General features: G+C 40.3%; 1 pseudogene; it reads right to left on the bottom strand.

The window, feature by feature from the left end:
- Positions 1 to 16843, bottom strand: part of LOC110696674 — an 86243-nt pseudogene extending 69400 nt beyond the window's left edge.

The raw sequence follows: 16843 nt of genomic DNA, 5'->3' as shown, positions 1-16843 counted from the left end.
ATGGAATTAAAGTGAAAACAGAAAATAAAATAAACCTTGAATAGAGCATGGATATAAGTCTCCAGGATGACCATTGATTGAGTAAGCATCAGAAATCTGTGGATGTCCTCCTTTTTTGAGAAATGTATCAAAGAGTGCCTGTATATCAGTCTTCCCCCATTCCCCTATACAATTTAAAATAATGAATTTTAATAATCACCAACTTGAATATTTCATGGGAATCACAATTTGTGACAAAATAAATAATGTCATAATCTTATATACGAAATATATGTTTGACAATGTTGAGGTGGTGGGTAAAGCCAATACTTCTAGTATAACGAAAATATTTCATAATAAAAATACTAGGAGTACAAATTATATGGGAAGATACCGATAATAGATAAATAAATGCTGATATCAACCTTTCTCACAGACTCAACGGGCTCCTATTGCAAGTCATAATGAATATATCGGCAAATTCCCATAACGACACAGCCAGCGGGCGTCTAATGAGCAACACGTGGCGTCAGGCGATCAACACTTGGTACGAATGTTAAGTGCATGGCATGCAGCCACCTGGCAGGTGGGTCTTCTATAAATAGGAATGTTGGGTCTTCATAAAAAGGGGGCATTAATTACTCTCTCTCTCTCTCTCTCTCTCTCTCTATCTAATCCTCTTAATTACTCTCTTGATGTCTTCTCTTCTTCTTCTTCTCCTTCTTCTTAAACAGTTTCTAACTTTACCATCGGAGTGGTTATTCCCTGATTCACCCTGGGGTTAGCTAATCATTGTTTCCTGTTTAAGGGCTCGGCTGGACGATAGGGTCATCACGGATCTCAAATACGGGTTGTCGGGTCTTATCCGGAACAATTTGGCGCTAGAAGGAGGGGTGTTGTGATTACTTCTATCACCTGAGAACCTAACACAGTAAAATTATGACTGGAAGCAAAGAAACACCTGGAAATGATAACGGAATCAGAAAAACAACGAACTTAAATGTAACAACTGGAAATGGTACGAGTGTCGCGGAAGTTGTGATAGACGACGAGACTCATACCTTGAAAGGGAATCAGTTCAATATGCCGATAACACCAGAATGGCGTAACGATGCAGTGCCGGATTCGTTGGCCGAGTTTACTCTAGAAGAGCTGGATATAATGGCCAGAGTAATGAGGGCAATGAGTAAAAAAAGAAAGGAGGCAGGGGCCGATAATGAGCAAGTTGGAGGAGAGGTACCTATAATAAATCTTGACAGCCAGTTTCGCCACGCGACTAGTTTGCCAAGGCATCCATCCCGAGAGGCATCACTGGCAAGGACGCATACAACCGACCGAGAGACAAAAGCACATTCCTCCAGTCCCATTGCTAGTACCAGAGTTCAAAGGCAGATAACTTCACAAAGTGCGGGACAAGGTGCAGCACAAATAGTTGTGAAGCCAAGGGCTTCTCCGTTTACGCAAGATATCTTGGATCAACCGATGGAAAAAATTAAGATGCTGGCATGCAGATATGATGGAAGGGGATGATCCGAATAGATACATAACAGCTTATGAGGGGCACATGATCTTATAACAAATTCTGATGCAGTCTAGTGCAAGGTCTTCCCGACCACCTTAACTAGAGCAGCTTCAGATTGGTTTTCCAACTTAGGGTGCGGGACGGTTGACAGCATTGAGAAGCTGTCAGAGATGTTTGTAGGGCAGTACATCAGCAACAGTGTCCGCCAACGAACGTCAGGAGAGCTGATGGCGATTAAGCAGAGGTCAGATGAGTCTTTAAGGGACTACATCAGGGGGTTCAACAATGAAGCGAACACAATTCCAAAGTTACAGAAGGAGGTTGCGATCATGGCATTGAGGAACGGCCTTAGCAGTTGTGAGTTCAAACGGTAATTGACACGGAAGAGTCTCCCGAAATTAGCAGCGGCCTAATTACATAAAATGTGAAAAGTTGCTGAAGACAAGTAATAATAGAGCTGTGCCGACAGACAAAAATCAACACCTGTCTGGCGGAGTAGCGTCTGGAAGTAATAGGCCGGGAGCCCCAAGTCCGGTGAAAGAAGGTGAAAGCCAGTAGGAAGTAAAGGGTGCAAGGGCACCGGCAGGGTACAATACTTTTACCCCATTGAACACACCAAGGGCCGCCATTTACTTAGTGAATCAGAATAGAGAGGATTGGGTGAGACCGGCACCGATGAAGGCGAAGGGTAGGGATATGAAGAAGTATTGCATGTTTCGTCGTGATGTCAGCCATTACACTGAAGATTGTACGTAGTTGAAGGATAACATAGAAGAGTTGATCAGAAAAAGGGCACTTAACTCAATACCGCTTGCATTCGGGGGGAGTTAGCAACTAGTAGCTCCCCGTCAAATAAAATAGTGGCGACCAAAATCCAGAAATGATAGGCAGCTTGTTGGGGTAAGCCGACAGGGAGATGGGAGACAAGCACCATCATCATCTGGAAGGAACATTGTGGTTGAAGTTATTACCGGTGGGCCGGTTCATGGGGGGACGGTAAGCGGAGCAAGAAAAAGTTTGTCAAAACATCAGCATATAGTGAATGCGCTGGATGCTAACAACCGTCCTCAGCCTTCTGATATTCTTAGTGTCACCTTCACAAAGGAGGATGCAAGGGGAATTGTTTTTTCTCATGATGATCCTTTGGTGTTGATACTTATGAAAAATGGGGCTAAGATAAAGCGAGTTTTAGTTGATGGCAAAAGCTCTGCGAATATCCTATATATGAAGGCCTTTGATGTATTGATGATAGGCAGGCAGTATCTAACACAGGTCTCTTATCCTATAATCGGGTTTAATGGTTCAACTGTAAGGCCAAAGGGCAGTATCGTCTTACTGATTTGATTTGGTGAGGGGCCGGCAGCAAAGGATGTAATGGCTGAGTTCATAGTGGTTGATGTGTCGTCGGCGTATAATGCAATTCTCAGCAGATCGGTCATTCATGATACACAAGCTGTAGTGTCGACGTACCATCTCACAATGGCCTACGTATCGAACTTAGGCCGTGTAGAGAAGGTGCATGGAGTGCAGGAGATGGCAAAATCCTGTTATGTAACTACTTTAAAACAGCCCACTCGAGGGGCGCCGGTATTGAATAGTCTGAAAACGGACAGAGAGCCATCAATGCGTGACCTGTTAATGGAGAAATTTGACACAAGGCCGGTATCGATTCCCAGGCCGGCCCCTAGGGGTGAAACAGTGCAAGTTGAACTCTAACCAGGTGTTCCGGGCCGAACGGTGAAGGTGGGTTCAGATATGGATTCAGACATGAGGTGTAATAATCCGATTAGTTTACTGGGGGAAAATCAGATGTGTTTTCTTTCTCGACAGATGAGATGCCCGGAATACACCCAGACGTTATGGTACACAAGCTGAATGTTGATAGAAAGTTCAAGCCAGTTAGGCAAAAGAAGTGAAACTTCTCAACAGAAAAGATCGAGGAAATACAGGCCAAAGTCAACAAGCTCTTAGCGGCAGGGTTCATTGAGCCTTGCACATACCCAGAATGGTTGGCGAATGTAGTTATGGTGAGAAAAGCCGACAGGGAAGTCGCGAATGTGCGTCGAATTTACAGATTTAAATAAGGTGTGCCCTAAAGACTGTTACCTGTTTCCACGGATAGAAATTGGTAGACTCGACGTCAGGCCATGCTATGCTCAGCTTTTTAGATGCCTTCTTGGGATATCATCAAGTCTTCTTCATGAGTCAAACAGGGCTAAGGTAGCATTCATAACGGATGCAGGAGTCTATTGCTATAAGGCCATGTCGTTCGGGTTAAAGAATGCAGGAGCAACTTATCAGAAGCTAGTTGACAAGATCTTTGAAAATTAAAAGGGGTGGAATTTGGAGGTATATGTGGATGACACGATTGTGAAAAGCCGACTTGAAAAAGATCACATTGCTGACCTAAGGGAAACCTTTGATACCTTACAGCGGTACCAGATGAAATTGAATCAAGAAAAATGTGTGTTTGGGGTTCGTTCAGGTAAGTTCTTGGGGTTTATGGTGGGTGAGTGAGGTATTGATGCAAACCCTGATAAGGTTAATGCCATACTTGATATGAAGATACCGAAGACAATACGTGACATACATCGGCTCATAGGCCGAATGGCAGCCTTAACCTGGTTCATCAGCAAATCCGCTGATAAGACACTTCCGTTTTTTGTGATATTGCGGTAGAACAAAACCTTTGAATGGGGAAAAGATCATTCTAAAGCACTGGAAGTCGTTAAAAATCATTTGAGGTCGTTGCCGACAGTATTAAGACCAGAACGCGGGTAGCAGTTGCAATTATACATTTCAGCCTCTCCAAAAACAGTAGCAGCGGTATTGTTGGTGGAAAGAAACAAACAACAGATGTCGATATACTTTGTTAGTCACGTTCTGAATGCTGCAGAATGTAGGTATTCGGTTATAGAGAAGTGGCATACGTCATTGTAATTGCGGCAAGGAAGTTACGCCCTTATTTCGTTGCCCATGTAATACAGGTACTGAACAATCAGCTGTTAGAAAAGTCATTGCAAAAGATGGATACTTCAAGTCGATTGTTAAAATGGGCGATTAAGCTACCGGAATACGAGTTAGTCTATAAGCCCAGATTGTCAATTAAGGCACAAGCATTATTGGACTTCGTTGTGGAAGCCTCATACAATGATGAGGAAGATCAAATGGGAACGTAGCAGGTATCAGTGAATGGATCTACGACTGCGGCCGGATCAGGAGCCAGTATAATGATAACATCGCCGCAGGGGGATGTGTTTGAGTATGCTCTGAAGTTCAAGTTTAAAGCTTCAAACAATGAAGCAGAATACGAAGCGGCGATAGCAGTGGTTCAGTTGTCCATAGCGGCGGAAGCCAAACGGTTGATTTTGATAACTTATTCACAGTTGATATCAAGTCAGTTCAGGGGAGAGTATGAGGCAAGAGACAATGGTGAAGTATCTTGAAAAACTGAAACAACTGTCGGCACAAATGGAGCACTTTGAGATAACCTTGGTTTCGAGAACGCAAAATACACAGGTTGATGCCCTAGCAAGATTGGCCAGTTCCAGTTTCAATGATCTAGAAAGAACAGTAATGGTCGAGGTATTGAAGCGGAGAAGCATTGATGAAAGTTCAGAGCAGGTTCTTTGTGTTGACAACAGCAACCAGTGGTATGACAAAATTCTAGGGTACATACTATATGGTGCCTTACCTGCAGACAGGGTTGACTCACGATAGTTAAAACAAGACAATGTGTAGTTTGTTATGCACCCGGGGCAATTGTACAAAAGAGGTTTCTCATTACCTCTTCAGAAATGCATAACGGACTTTGAATCAGCGAGACTCATTGAAGAAATACATGAGGGTACTTGCAGAAATCATATCGGAGGACGAGCCTTGTCTTTAGAAGCAGTGAAACGAGGGTACTACTGGCCGAATATGAACGAAGACGCTCTGAAATATGTGGGGGTGTGAGAAGTGTCAGAAGTATGCACCAGCTATCAATCTTCCGCCTAACAATTTAACTCCCATACTGAATCCAGTCCCATTTGCACAGTGGGGAATGGATATAGTGGGGCCTTTTCCATCAACTACTGAGGGAAGAAAGTTCTTGATAGTGGGTATTGATTACTTTTCCAAATGGATAGAAGTAGAGCCAGTAACAAAGATATCTGCATCCGAAGTAAAAATGTTCATCTGGAAGAGTATCTTCACTAGATTTGGGCTTCCGATGGCAATGGTTTTTAATCATGGATCGCAGTTTGACTGTAAGCCTATAAAAGATCCTTTGGCAATGTACAAAGTAAAATTTGCGTATGCGGTAGTGTGCCATCCATAGTCAAACGACCAGGTAGAGGCTACCAACAAACTTATCTTAGCGGCACTGAAAAAGAAAATAGAAGATGCGAATGGGTTGTGGGCTGATCTCATACCGGAAATACTATGGGTAAATCACACCACAATAAAAGAGGCGACTGGTGAATCCCCCTTTAACCTGGTATTTGGCACAGAAGCGGTGATACCGACTGAGGTGGGGCTTCCGACATTCAAAATTCAGCATTAATGTGAAGAACAAAATGATCTTCTGTTACAACAATAGTTAGATTTCTTGCCGGAACTTCGGGAGAAGGTTGCGATTAAATCGACAGTGTACAGAGAAAGAATGTCTAGGGCCTACAACAAAAGGGTCAATCATCGTCCTATGACCATTGGAGATTTTGTTTTGAGAAGCACTACAGCGATAGGAAAGGGAACTGTAGACGACAAGTTATCGGCAAACTAGGAAGGACTGTACAAAATTAGTGATATGGTTTGACAAGGATCATATCGTCTGGAAACAATGGAAGGAAGGTCGTTGAAGAATGTGTGGAACGCTGCAGTACTAAAGAAGTTTTATATTTAAATAATTTAAAAGTGTGTAAATCACCTGCAATGTAATATAACATGAATGTATTTCATCAGATAGTACCGATAATAATATAAAGGGTACTTGATCTATTAATCAGATAGCGATATGTTGTTAGGCATCCTCCATTTGAGATAACATCATCAAATAGAACAGACAGCTAAAAACCACTCTCTCGTTGGTAGTGCACTCACAGTCTGATCAACTGTGAGCATCTACTCTTCATAAGGATGTAGGTTCAAAGTATAATACCGGCAAAATCATGTCATGGTATACGCCGACATGAGGCGTAGCCATGACAAATATAGCCGAGAGAGGCATTTCAGTAGGTGTAAACAAACACTACTCAAATGGACGGTGTAATAAGTTCATGGCGATATGGTACATGCCAATATCAGGTGTAGCCATAACAAAGATAGATGAAAAAGGGAGTACTTTGAACCGACAAAACTCAATAATATAGATATGTCATTCGTCTAGAATCAAAAGAAAAGGGGCACCCCGACATCAACAAGCCATACGCTAAAACAAACTGGTTTGGTAGTAGATAATAATATAGATTTGCCACAAACTAATAACAACAAGATTTACAAATGAAAACCTTTAATTTCTAGAATACTAAAAACGGAAATGGAAATGCATATTCTCTAATAGTCCAAAAGATGAAAATGGAAATATCGAAAGTAAGTTCAATTCTTTAGTGAGTGTACCAGTTACGCCGGTACTCTCATTAAGGGGGGAGCAGGTGGTATACAAGCATGAACAAAAAAGGAATACCGTGGTCATTAAAGTAAGTATTGCATTTAGACGGACGGATATGCGTAACACCGACATAGATAAATAGAAAGATAATTAAAAAGTAGCAATTTATAATCGAAAGGCATCACCACAAAAAAGGGTACATGCCGATAAACAGCATAATCAAAAGAGAGTTTTACAAATAAACAAAAATTAAAAAACACAAGTGTTGATAAGGCCCAAGCACACAAGAGCCACATGATGATATTGGTGATGACTGCCCGCCCCTTCAAGCCTGAGGTGCTTCTGCTTCCTCAAGAACTGGAGAGTTTAGAAGGTTAGGGTCCACTACAGTGTCATCTTCACCAGGTTCAGCGTTGAAGAGATCCTCGTCAGCAAATTGTTGCTGCTCAAAGCTGGTAGCGTGCTTATGCGCTTTTATGTTGAAGGTTGCTTCGACCTTAGCCCAATCAGGTTTCTCCCAATCGGTAACCTGAACAATGCACCTTTGAGCTCAGTCCACCCACCGTCATAACGGTTTTGGAGCCTTTCTAAAAAATCGGCTAACTGTAGGTACCGGCCGACAACTCTCTGCCGAATGCCTGGCTTGTCAGCCTCCATCTTTTGGACCTTCTCTTCTAGCAGGCCAATAGCACCCTTAGCATTATCAAGCTCTTTCTGAACTACCGGCAGTCGATCAGCAACCTTGGACTTTTCTTCCAGTTGAAGGCGGAGGCCTTTAATCCCCTCTTTTGCAGCTTAGAGTTTACCGGCTTGCTCCCTAAGACGAGACAGCTCATCATTTCTTTCTTTTTCGCAGCTCTAATGCCGTCGAGAGCCTTCTAAGCATTCTTTAGAGCCGTCTCTACGGTCTGCTGGTCCTGTTTGGCTTGGCGGTGTTGCTCTTGGTAATACCGGTACATCTCCACGAGCTCAGTACCGGAAGCAACAACCTGCATAATCAAAGCAAATAATCAAAGACGTTAAAGATAGAGTGCCATAGAGGTTAACAAGTAGACATAATCATACCAATTTAACATGGTACCTTCATCAAGTCATGCATATGCTGCGCAGCAATGGGGCCGATAGGGCCAGCAGGCCTATCAACAGGAGTAGCCAGGTTGTGCAGCAGCCAATATCCAAGGTTACCTCCCCCGAAGTGGGTCGTTAGTAAAGATAGATTCATTCCGATACACATCGAATTCCGTTTGCCAACAATCTCTGGAGCTGCCGTCAAGAACGGCGAATCTCTTCGCCACTTCATCTGGGATGCTACCAGAGGGTTTTTCTATACACTGGTTGGTCCGATATATAATGCCGGGAGCACTGACGTCAGAGCCGATATTAACCTTGGTTTGAACCTCAGGTTCTACCATGGTTGCGGACTGATTGCGAAGTGGAGAATCCTCAATAGTCTCCATTGTGATCTTAGTAGGCATGGTCTCCTTGGTAGGTTGAATAATATGGTCAATTGGTTCTGTTTGTTGTTCATTCTGCTGTTGCGAAGCTTGTTGCTTTTCTTGCTCTTCAGCTCTCTTGGTTCTCTTAGCAGGTTGCTTGTCTTCCTTCCTCGAATCGGCAACCCCGCTCCTTCCGCCACGCCGGTTGGCGAGAGAGGTAATTCGTCTACGATTTCTTCTAGCATTATCGTCTGCCATTCTCTCAGCTCTCCTCTTCGGGTTTCGTGACTGTGAGGAAGACCGACTGTAATAGATTACAGTATATCATAGGCAGGTTTAGGAGAAGAGGGGAAGCGTTTCAAAACTCTTTTTCCGTCAGCTGACATCCTTATGGCCCTCCGATCTAGTTTTTCAATACCTGCACCAAGTCAGCTATACCAGGTAAGAACAGATACAACAAGATATGATCGACAGCTGGTAAGAAATTAACTGACACAAATGTTCAAAACACAAAGAGCAATACCATAACTATTGGTAGTACAGAGACCGATATGAGATAAAGGGGCGTTGCCGAGAATATATTTCACATTCGACATTCATACCATAGGGACTATCTGTACAGTATCCACATCAAACTCAATTTCTTCTATGCTGAAGTAATAATCATAGGCTCTGCGTTCTTGAACGCCAAGGCCTCTCTCGGCAATAGAATTTAAACGAGTATGGGGACGATAAAAAGTCCTTCTAATTGGGAAATCGTTAGGAACACGTAAAAAGAAAAACTTGTCCTGCCAGCCTTTGCAGCTGGATAGCTTGTGGTGGACGGTATACTTGCGGGGAGCCGTGTAGACTGACCACCATCCTTCAGACTGATCGTCCTGCTTTAGCCACTGTAGTCTCCTGAACAAGTTCAAAGTCAGAGGGAAATCTTTGTACAGCATGACCTAAACAACGGCCACCACCTCCAAATAGTCTGTGGAGTGAGCTGTACAAGACAAACATTCCAGGCCCACAAAATTTTTACAATAAATTCATGAATAGGGAAGCGGAGGCCGAAATCAAGGTGATTAGCATAAACAGCAACATGACCAGTAGGACAATCCAGAACAGTAGACCCAGAAGAAAGCAAAGTCAGCTCGTACCCGTTAGGAAGCCGATAGAATAGCTTGGCATGTAAGCAGTAATCTATTTCAAGAGCAAGCTTTCGCCAGAGTTCACTTATTTTGGTCTTAGCAACCTTACTAGTAGCATCAACATCAATAGGATGCCAATATTCAGCATCGTCCTCTTCGGAGTTATACTAAACCTTCTTTTTTGGTAACCTACTCCATTAAGTCCACTAGATCCTCTTGGCCATCTATGTTGGCGGCCTCCTCCTGGTTAACCTCTTCACCCTCATTTAACTCCTCGTCGTTAAGAATAGAATTAATGGCCGAGTCGTGAACATCAGACCCATTGTTATCCTTGTCACCGCCAAGACCAAAATCAGGGCTCTCAGGTTCTGACTCGTTGGAGGAACTCACAACCTGTGCCTTACCAGGCCTCCGACTGGTCTCAGCTTCTGCAGGAGGGATATCAGATGTAACCTGGGGTTGATAACTAGTTCTCTTTGTCCTCGGCATGGTTGCAATCCAAATGAGAGCAACCTTAGAACTGTATTGGTCAAGATCTGGCTTATCTGCGAAGCTGCGCAGATGATATCGGACACTATCTGGTTCGATATCAAGAACTTCAATGTCGTCAGGCAAATCAAGATTATCAAGACGACAAGCCTTCTCACAGTCGGCAATGATCTTATGACAAATATAAGCTAGTCTTTGCTCTTCAACGGTTAACGGATGAAATGGATCGTCAATGTTATCAGAAAGGGACGATGTTGTTCCTTGAGCTTTATCGATATCTTTACCCAATGATTGCCTAATAAGGCGACGCCTAATAGTATTAGGGTGGGTTATTCCTCTTTGAGGCTATAATCAGACATAACTAGTGCAACCTACGCTAAAATCGCAAAAATCAAAAACATGCAAAATTAAAATTAGGGTTCGTGAATACCTTCGAAAGTTCCAAACAATAAACACACTTAAAAGTGACAAGGTACCGTAATTCAAATCCTTGCTGTGCTTCGGAATGCTGAACGACATCTATTAGTCTTATAGAGAAATGCTCCGAATTCACCTAAGTGTGACTTCGAAAAGGTTTTTTAGAAGATGAAAATGAAAAGGAAAGAAAAAGTTGAATGTATGGTGCCTAAAAAGTGACGGTTGATGTGATGGGTTAATCAGAAATCTAGCGGCTGAGATATTTTAGCAAATTCAAAATTGCACGGTCCGATTATTGACACGTGTCCTAAGACTAGTCAAACTTCCCGCCTAAAAAATTAAACACATAATTGTTTAAGAATAAACGACGATTGATTCCTTCTCGGATAAATAATGCTTACTTGGGGGGCAACTCTTAAAAATTTTGCTCCCAACTTAATAATAAATTGAGTCTTATCTGCACCCAGCAAATAAGCTCAACTTGAGGGGCTAATCGGAAATTTTTTGCTCTCAGCTTAATAATAAGTTGAGTCTTCTCTGCACTCAGCATATAAGCTCAACTTAGGGGGCAAATCGAAGTTTTTTTGCTCCCAGCTTAATAATAAATTGAGTCTTATCTGCACAAAGCAAATAAGCCCAACTTGGGGGGCAAATCGAAAAGTTTTTGCTCCCAGCTTAATAATAAATTGAGTCTTATCTGCACTCAGCATATAAGCTCAACTTGGGGGGGGGGGGGAAATCAGAAAATTTTTGCTCCCAGCTTAATAATAAATTGAGTCTTATCTGCACCCAGCAAATAAGCTCAACTTGGGGGGCAAATCGGAAATTTTTTGCTCCCAGCTTAATAATAAATTGAGTCTTACTCAACTTGGGGGGCAAATCGGAAATTTTTTGCTCCTAGCTTAATAATAAATTGAGTTTTATCTGCACCCAGCAAATAAGCTCAACTTGGAGGGCAAATTGGAAATTTATTGCTCCCAACTTAGGGGCAAATCATAATTTCTTTTCTCTTGCTTCAAGAACTCAGTCTCTTGAACTAGAAATACTCGAAATCAACGGAGATCTTAATCTCCCAAAGAGAGGAAGGACAAAATTCATATAAAGGCTCAATCTCAAAAAAAAAAAAAAAAAAAAAAAAACCCCTGCTATCATGTATTTGAAATTGTTACCTGCGTTAAAAAGTGAGAACATCAGTTTCACCAATTTTCTCACTTGGGGGGCTAGTTGTATGGGAAGATACCGATAACAGATAAATGAATGCCAATATCAACCTTTCTCACAGACTCGATGGGCTCCTATTGCATGTCATAATGAATATATCGGCAAATTCCTATAACGGCACAGCCAGCGGGCATCTAATGAGCAACACGTGGCGTCAGACGATTAACACTTGGCACGAATGTTAAGTGCATGACATGCAGCCACCTGGCAGGTGGGTCTTCCATAAATAGGAAAGTTAGGTCTTCATAAAGGGGGCATTAATTACTCTCTCTCCCCCCCCCCTCTCATTCTCTCTCTATCTATCTATCTAATTAATCCTCTTAATTACTCTCTTGATATCTTCTCTTCTTCTTCTCCTCCTTCTTCTTAATACTTTCTGACTTTACCATCAGAGTGGTTATCCCCGGATTCACTCCGGGGTTAGCTAATCCTTGTATCTTGTGTAAGGGCTCAATTGGACGATAGGGTCATCACGGATCTCAGATACGGGTTGTAGGGTCTTATCCGGAACACAAATTATGGCAAATTTTTAGACATGAATATTGTTTCACCACTTAAATTTTTCATTATTATTTGAATAACAAGTTTAGATTTTGCCATTTTGGAGTGTCTTACTCCCATCATTACATCAATTAATCTAGATTTATATATTCATAATGTCAAAACATCTAGATTTATTGACCAAGCTATCTTAATTAAGTGTAGAAAATATTCTTGTATAAAATCAATTAATCTAACCTATGAATATCAATTCTAAAATAATAATAAAAAAAAAATAAAAAAAAAAAACCTAGGATGATGGGAACTTCAGCATGAGATTTAGGAAAAGGATAGTTGGCTGCTTGTTTAGGATGAAAAATAAGGGCACCATAAACTGTAGCTCTTGTCCAATTGCTATGAACATGCCACCAAAGTGTGCCTTCTTCTACAGTGAATATTACTTTCTGGCTAAATTTGCCTTCAGGCGGGATAGGACATTGTGTTATGTATGTTGGACCATCACTCCACGGATTTCTAGCCAATCCTACTCCATGCCTATTTTAATAACAACCATTAGTTTTTTACTCCGTCCGTTCTGATTCATAATAATTGACATATGAATTTTTTTCACTATTCATATTTTAACTTTGACTATTGTTTTTACTAGCTAGTGTATAGTTAAAAAAAAAATCATCATCTAAAATATTTTTATTTAGATATTAATATAAAGTTTCATTAATGTCAACTTTTTTTTTTTTCTTTTTTTTTATAATTTTAATTAATGTTTAACTATGCAATGCATCGGGATGTAGAGAATGAAGCAATTTATATTTCTAGGAGGAGCTTCTTCTTGATGTTAATATGAGCTAGAAAACCTCTACTCAAGCTATTGTTTACACTATATGTCTTGTTGAGACTATTTACCATGTTTGGGGTCAGAGGAATGCTGCAATCTTTAGACAGAAGATTGAAGAGCAGGAAGTCATTATTAAGCGTATTTTATTTAATGTAGCATGTAGATGTGCTGGAGAGATGAGAAAGTGGCTATTATATTTTATTTGTTTAGAGACTATGTTGTATTGTCTTGCTTTTGCTAGCAAGTTTCTTGGTTATTAATAAAATCTATTATTAATTGCCAAAAAAAAATAATGTTTAACTACTTATATTTAGAGTCAAAATAGTTCAATGACAAGTTTGTCAAGTGTAATTGTGTCAATTATTATGATGTAGGGGTAGTATCAGACTATCATGTACCCTAAGGAGTAATATTTTATAACAGAATGCTTTGCATATCATCAATTACTATAAACTTTTGTTTTTTAGAAAGTTTTAAAAAGTTACAAATCAATTACTATAAATTTTTAGGGTGTGACAATATATTCTTTTGTTGTAAATGATAAGAAATAGAGGTAGTAAAAATGGTAGAACATTTTAAACCACCTGAAAAAGAAAAGTGAGTAGCACAATGTTTGGATACAATTTCTGGAAGGACGGGACGAAGAAGGGGGAAAGGATTAAGAAATTCAACTCCTTTTTTAGGTAAAAGGGAAAATAAAGGATGGGGTAGAAGAAATTCAATTTTTGAGTCGACTCGAACTTAAAATCGTTAATTTGAAATTCTTTATCCAAATTCAATCAATAATTTAACAGGGGATTTTTTGTGTGGTTGGCCACACCGTGTGGCCAGGGTTATACTCCTGACCGAGTAACCCCTCGAGTAACCCTTGACCAAACCACTCAAATAACCCCTGATCGAGTAACTCGAGTAACCCCTGACCGAATAACTCTAGTAACTCTTAACCGAATAAACACTCAAGTAACTCCTGACCGAGTAACTCGATTAACCCTTGACCTAATAACTCGAGTAAACCCTGACCGAGTAAACCCTCAAGTAACCCCAGACTAAACCCCAAGTAACCCTTGACCGAGTAACCCCTCGAGTAACCCCTGACCGAACCCTCAAGTAACTCCTGACCGAAAAAACTCGAGTAAACGCTGACCGAATAACTCGAGTAACCTCTGTCACACAGTGTGGCCAGCCATATATAAAAACTAGTTTTGTGCCGGGCGATGCCCAGATTGTTAATAATAATCCCTTGTATTGTAAAGTTTTTGTTGTGTCATAATTTTAATAGTTTTTTACTTCTTTAATTTCATTTACAAAATCACAAACATACACAAAAATATTACAACCGAATATGAAGAATACCGTATTCAAAAGTTTTGATGGTAAATCAATGGTAGACTTAAAAAAAAACATAATGATACATGGCCATATTTATAATTTTAAATACATGGTTATTCATATATATAGGAGTAAATTTCTATTGTTAATTGGATATTCATATTAATTATAATATGTGGTGTGTTTCTATAAGTAAAATGCTATTGTCATGATGCAGATTTAAACCCCTTAACTTAATAAAGAATCTAAAATCACACAAGTAACACAAGCCTTTCGAACTTTCTAAGAAAATCGAACAATTTAAGAACAACGAACTGGATATGACTTTGAAAACGACCTCTCCTGGAACGAATTCAATGCCTATTCAAACTACCTAGACCACTTCTAAAACTAAGTATTTTGCTTAAAAAAACTTAGACTACTCCTAGAGCTAAGAATTGAACGTTCTAATTAATAAAACAACTCCTTGAATTGAAAACTAGCGAAGAAAAGTTTAAACAAAGTTAAACAATTTGTATTGAAATTAATCTGATTTTCTATGACCCTAAAAGCCACGAAATCACCTTATTTATAGACTAAAAATTACCATATTCTACTCCAACAAGGATTAGGACAAACCCCTAACCTTGTTCCCCAAGTATCCCAACTAGAATAGAATTACTATTTCTAACCAGAATAGGAAAACTTATCCTAATCAAACTCTAATTAACTAACTAAAAACTTTCCTAATAACCTTAGGAAGTTTATAGCAACTAAATAACAGAAATTTAAGCTTATCTTAAGTGCTTAAACCAAGAAAAACCCTTTCAAGTGAGAGGTAAAAACTTGCAAGCAAAGCTCTAGAAAAACTAAGGATGGAATTTCTTCCATTTCGTATCGCCGCCGTCAGATCACCGCACGCGCCGCCACCAAGGACACGCGCCTGACCGGCATGTAGCTGGGCTCATGCTGGAGCCAGGGAGCCGGCTCGTGGCACCCAGGTCGGCGTGTTGCCGCCGCTGTCTTCATCGGAAGGTTACAACTCCTTTCCTTCTTCTTGAAAACAAGCAAGTGACCTCTTACTTTTTCAAGTTTGAACCCTATTGGACTCAAAATCAATGTAATTGGTTCTTTAAAAGAATTTCCCTCTTAATTCACATCATTCTCCCCTTCTTCAAAAGAATTTGTCCTCAAATTCACATCATCTAAATAAGGAGACAAATCACCAACATTGAAAGTAGCACTTACATTACCATACTCACTTAGGAAGTCAAGCTTATAGGCACTCTCACCATATCCTTCTATTAACTCAAAGGGACCGTCGGCTCTAGGCATGAGCTTATTCTTCCTTTTGCTTAGAAATCTTTCTTTCCTCAAGTGTAACCAAACAAGATCTCCTGGCTTAAATGTAGGCTGCTTGCGCTTCTTATTGGACCGAGCTTTGTACTAGTTATTCATCTTCTCAATTTTTGCCCTAACTTGTTCACATGTCTTTTTGAAAACTTCAAGCAGCTTCTTAGTATCAATATGAATGTCTTCTTTGTTTAATGGTAGAAAATCAATAGGCAAGAATGGATTAACACCATAAACAATTTCTAAAGGTGATTGTTGAGTAGTAGATGAATGAGAACGATTATAAGAAAACTCCTCATGGAAAAGTCGCATATCCCAATCCTTTTAAGTCTTACTAACCAATCCTCTTAGCAAAGTACCTAAGGTTCGGTTTGTGACCTCGACCTAACCATCGGTTTGTGGATGATGAGAAGTACTAAACATTAGCTTTGTTCCAAGAAGTCGCCACAAACACTTCCAAAAGTGACTAAGGAACTTTGAATCTCGATCCAAAACTATGCTTCTAGGAACTCCATGAAGACGAACAATTTCCTTGAAGTATAAATCTGCTACATGTTGCGCATCATCGGTTTTATGCATTGGAATAAAGTGAGCCATCTTCGAAAATCTATCAACTACAACTATAATAGCATCCTTTCCCCTTTGGGTTCGTGGTAGTTCAATGATGAAATCCATGCTAACACTATCCCAAGGACAATCAGCTACCGGAAGAGGAGTATATAAAGCCTTAGAAAAAGAACTCTTCGCCTTTTGACAAGTAGCACATCTCGAGATCACACTTTGAACATCTTTAATCATCTTTGGCCAATAGAAATACTCACTAAGCATGTCAACTATTTTGTGAATACCAAAGTGACCCGCAATTGCACCACTATGTACTTCACTAATAAGTAACCCACACACATCACGTTGTGGAATAATAAGTCTATTTCCTCGAAACAAGAATCCATCTTGAAGAACAAAGTTGCGTGAGGGATTCTTGTATTCTTGAGCCAAATCCGGGCAGGTTGTGTATAAATCAAGTTTGTGATCAAAACCAATAATTCTAGCATCCACCAT

The sequence above is a fragment of the Chenopodium quinoa genome, unplaced genomic scaffold (assembly GCF_001683475.1).
Source record: "Chenopodium quinoa cultivar QQ74 unplaced genomic scaffold, ASM168347v1, whole genome shotgun sequence".
Taxonomy (NCBI): domain Eukaryota; kingdom Viridiplantae; phylum Streptophyta; class Magnoliopsida; order Caryophyllales; family Amaranthaceae; genus Chenopodium; species Chenopodium quinoa.
Note: the sequence above shows the minus strand (reverse complement) of the source record. Positions and strands in the feature narration are given on the sequence as shown.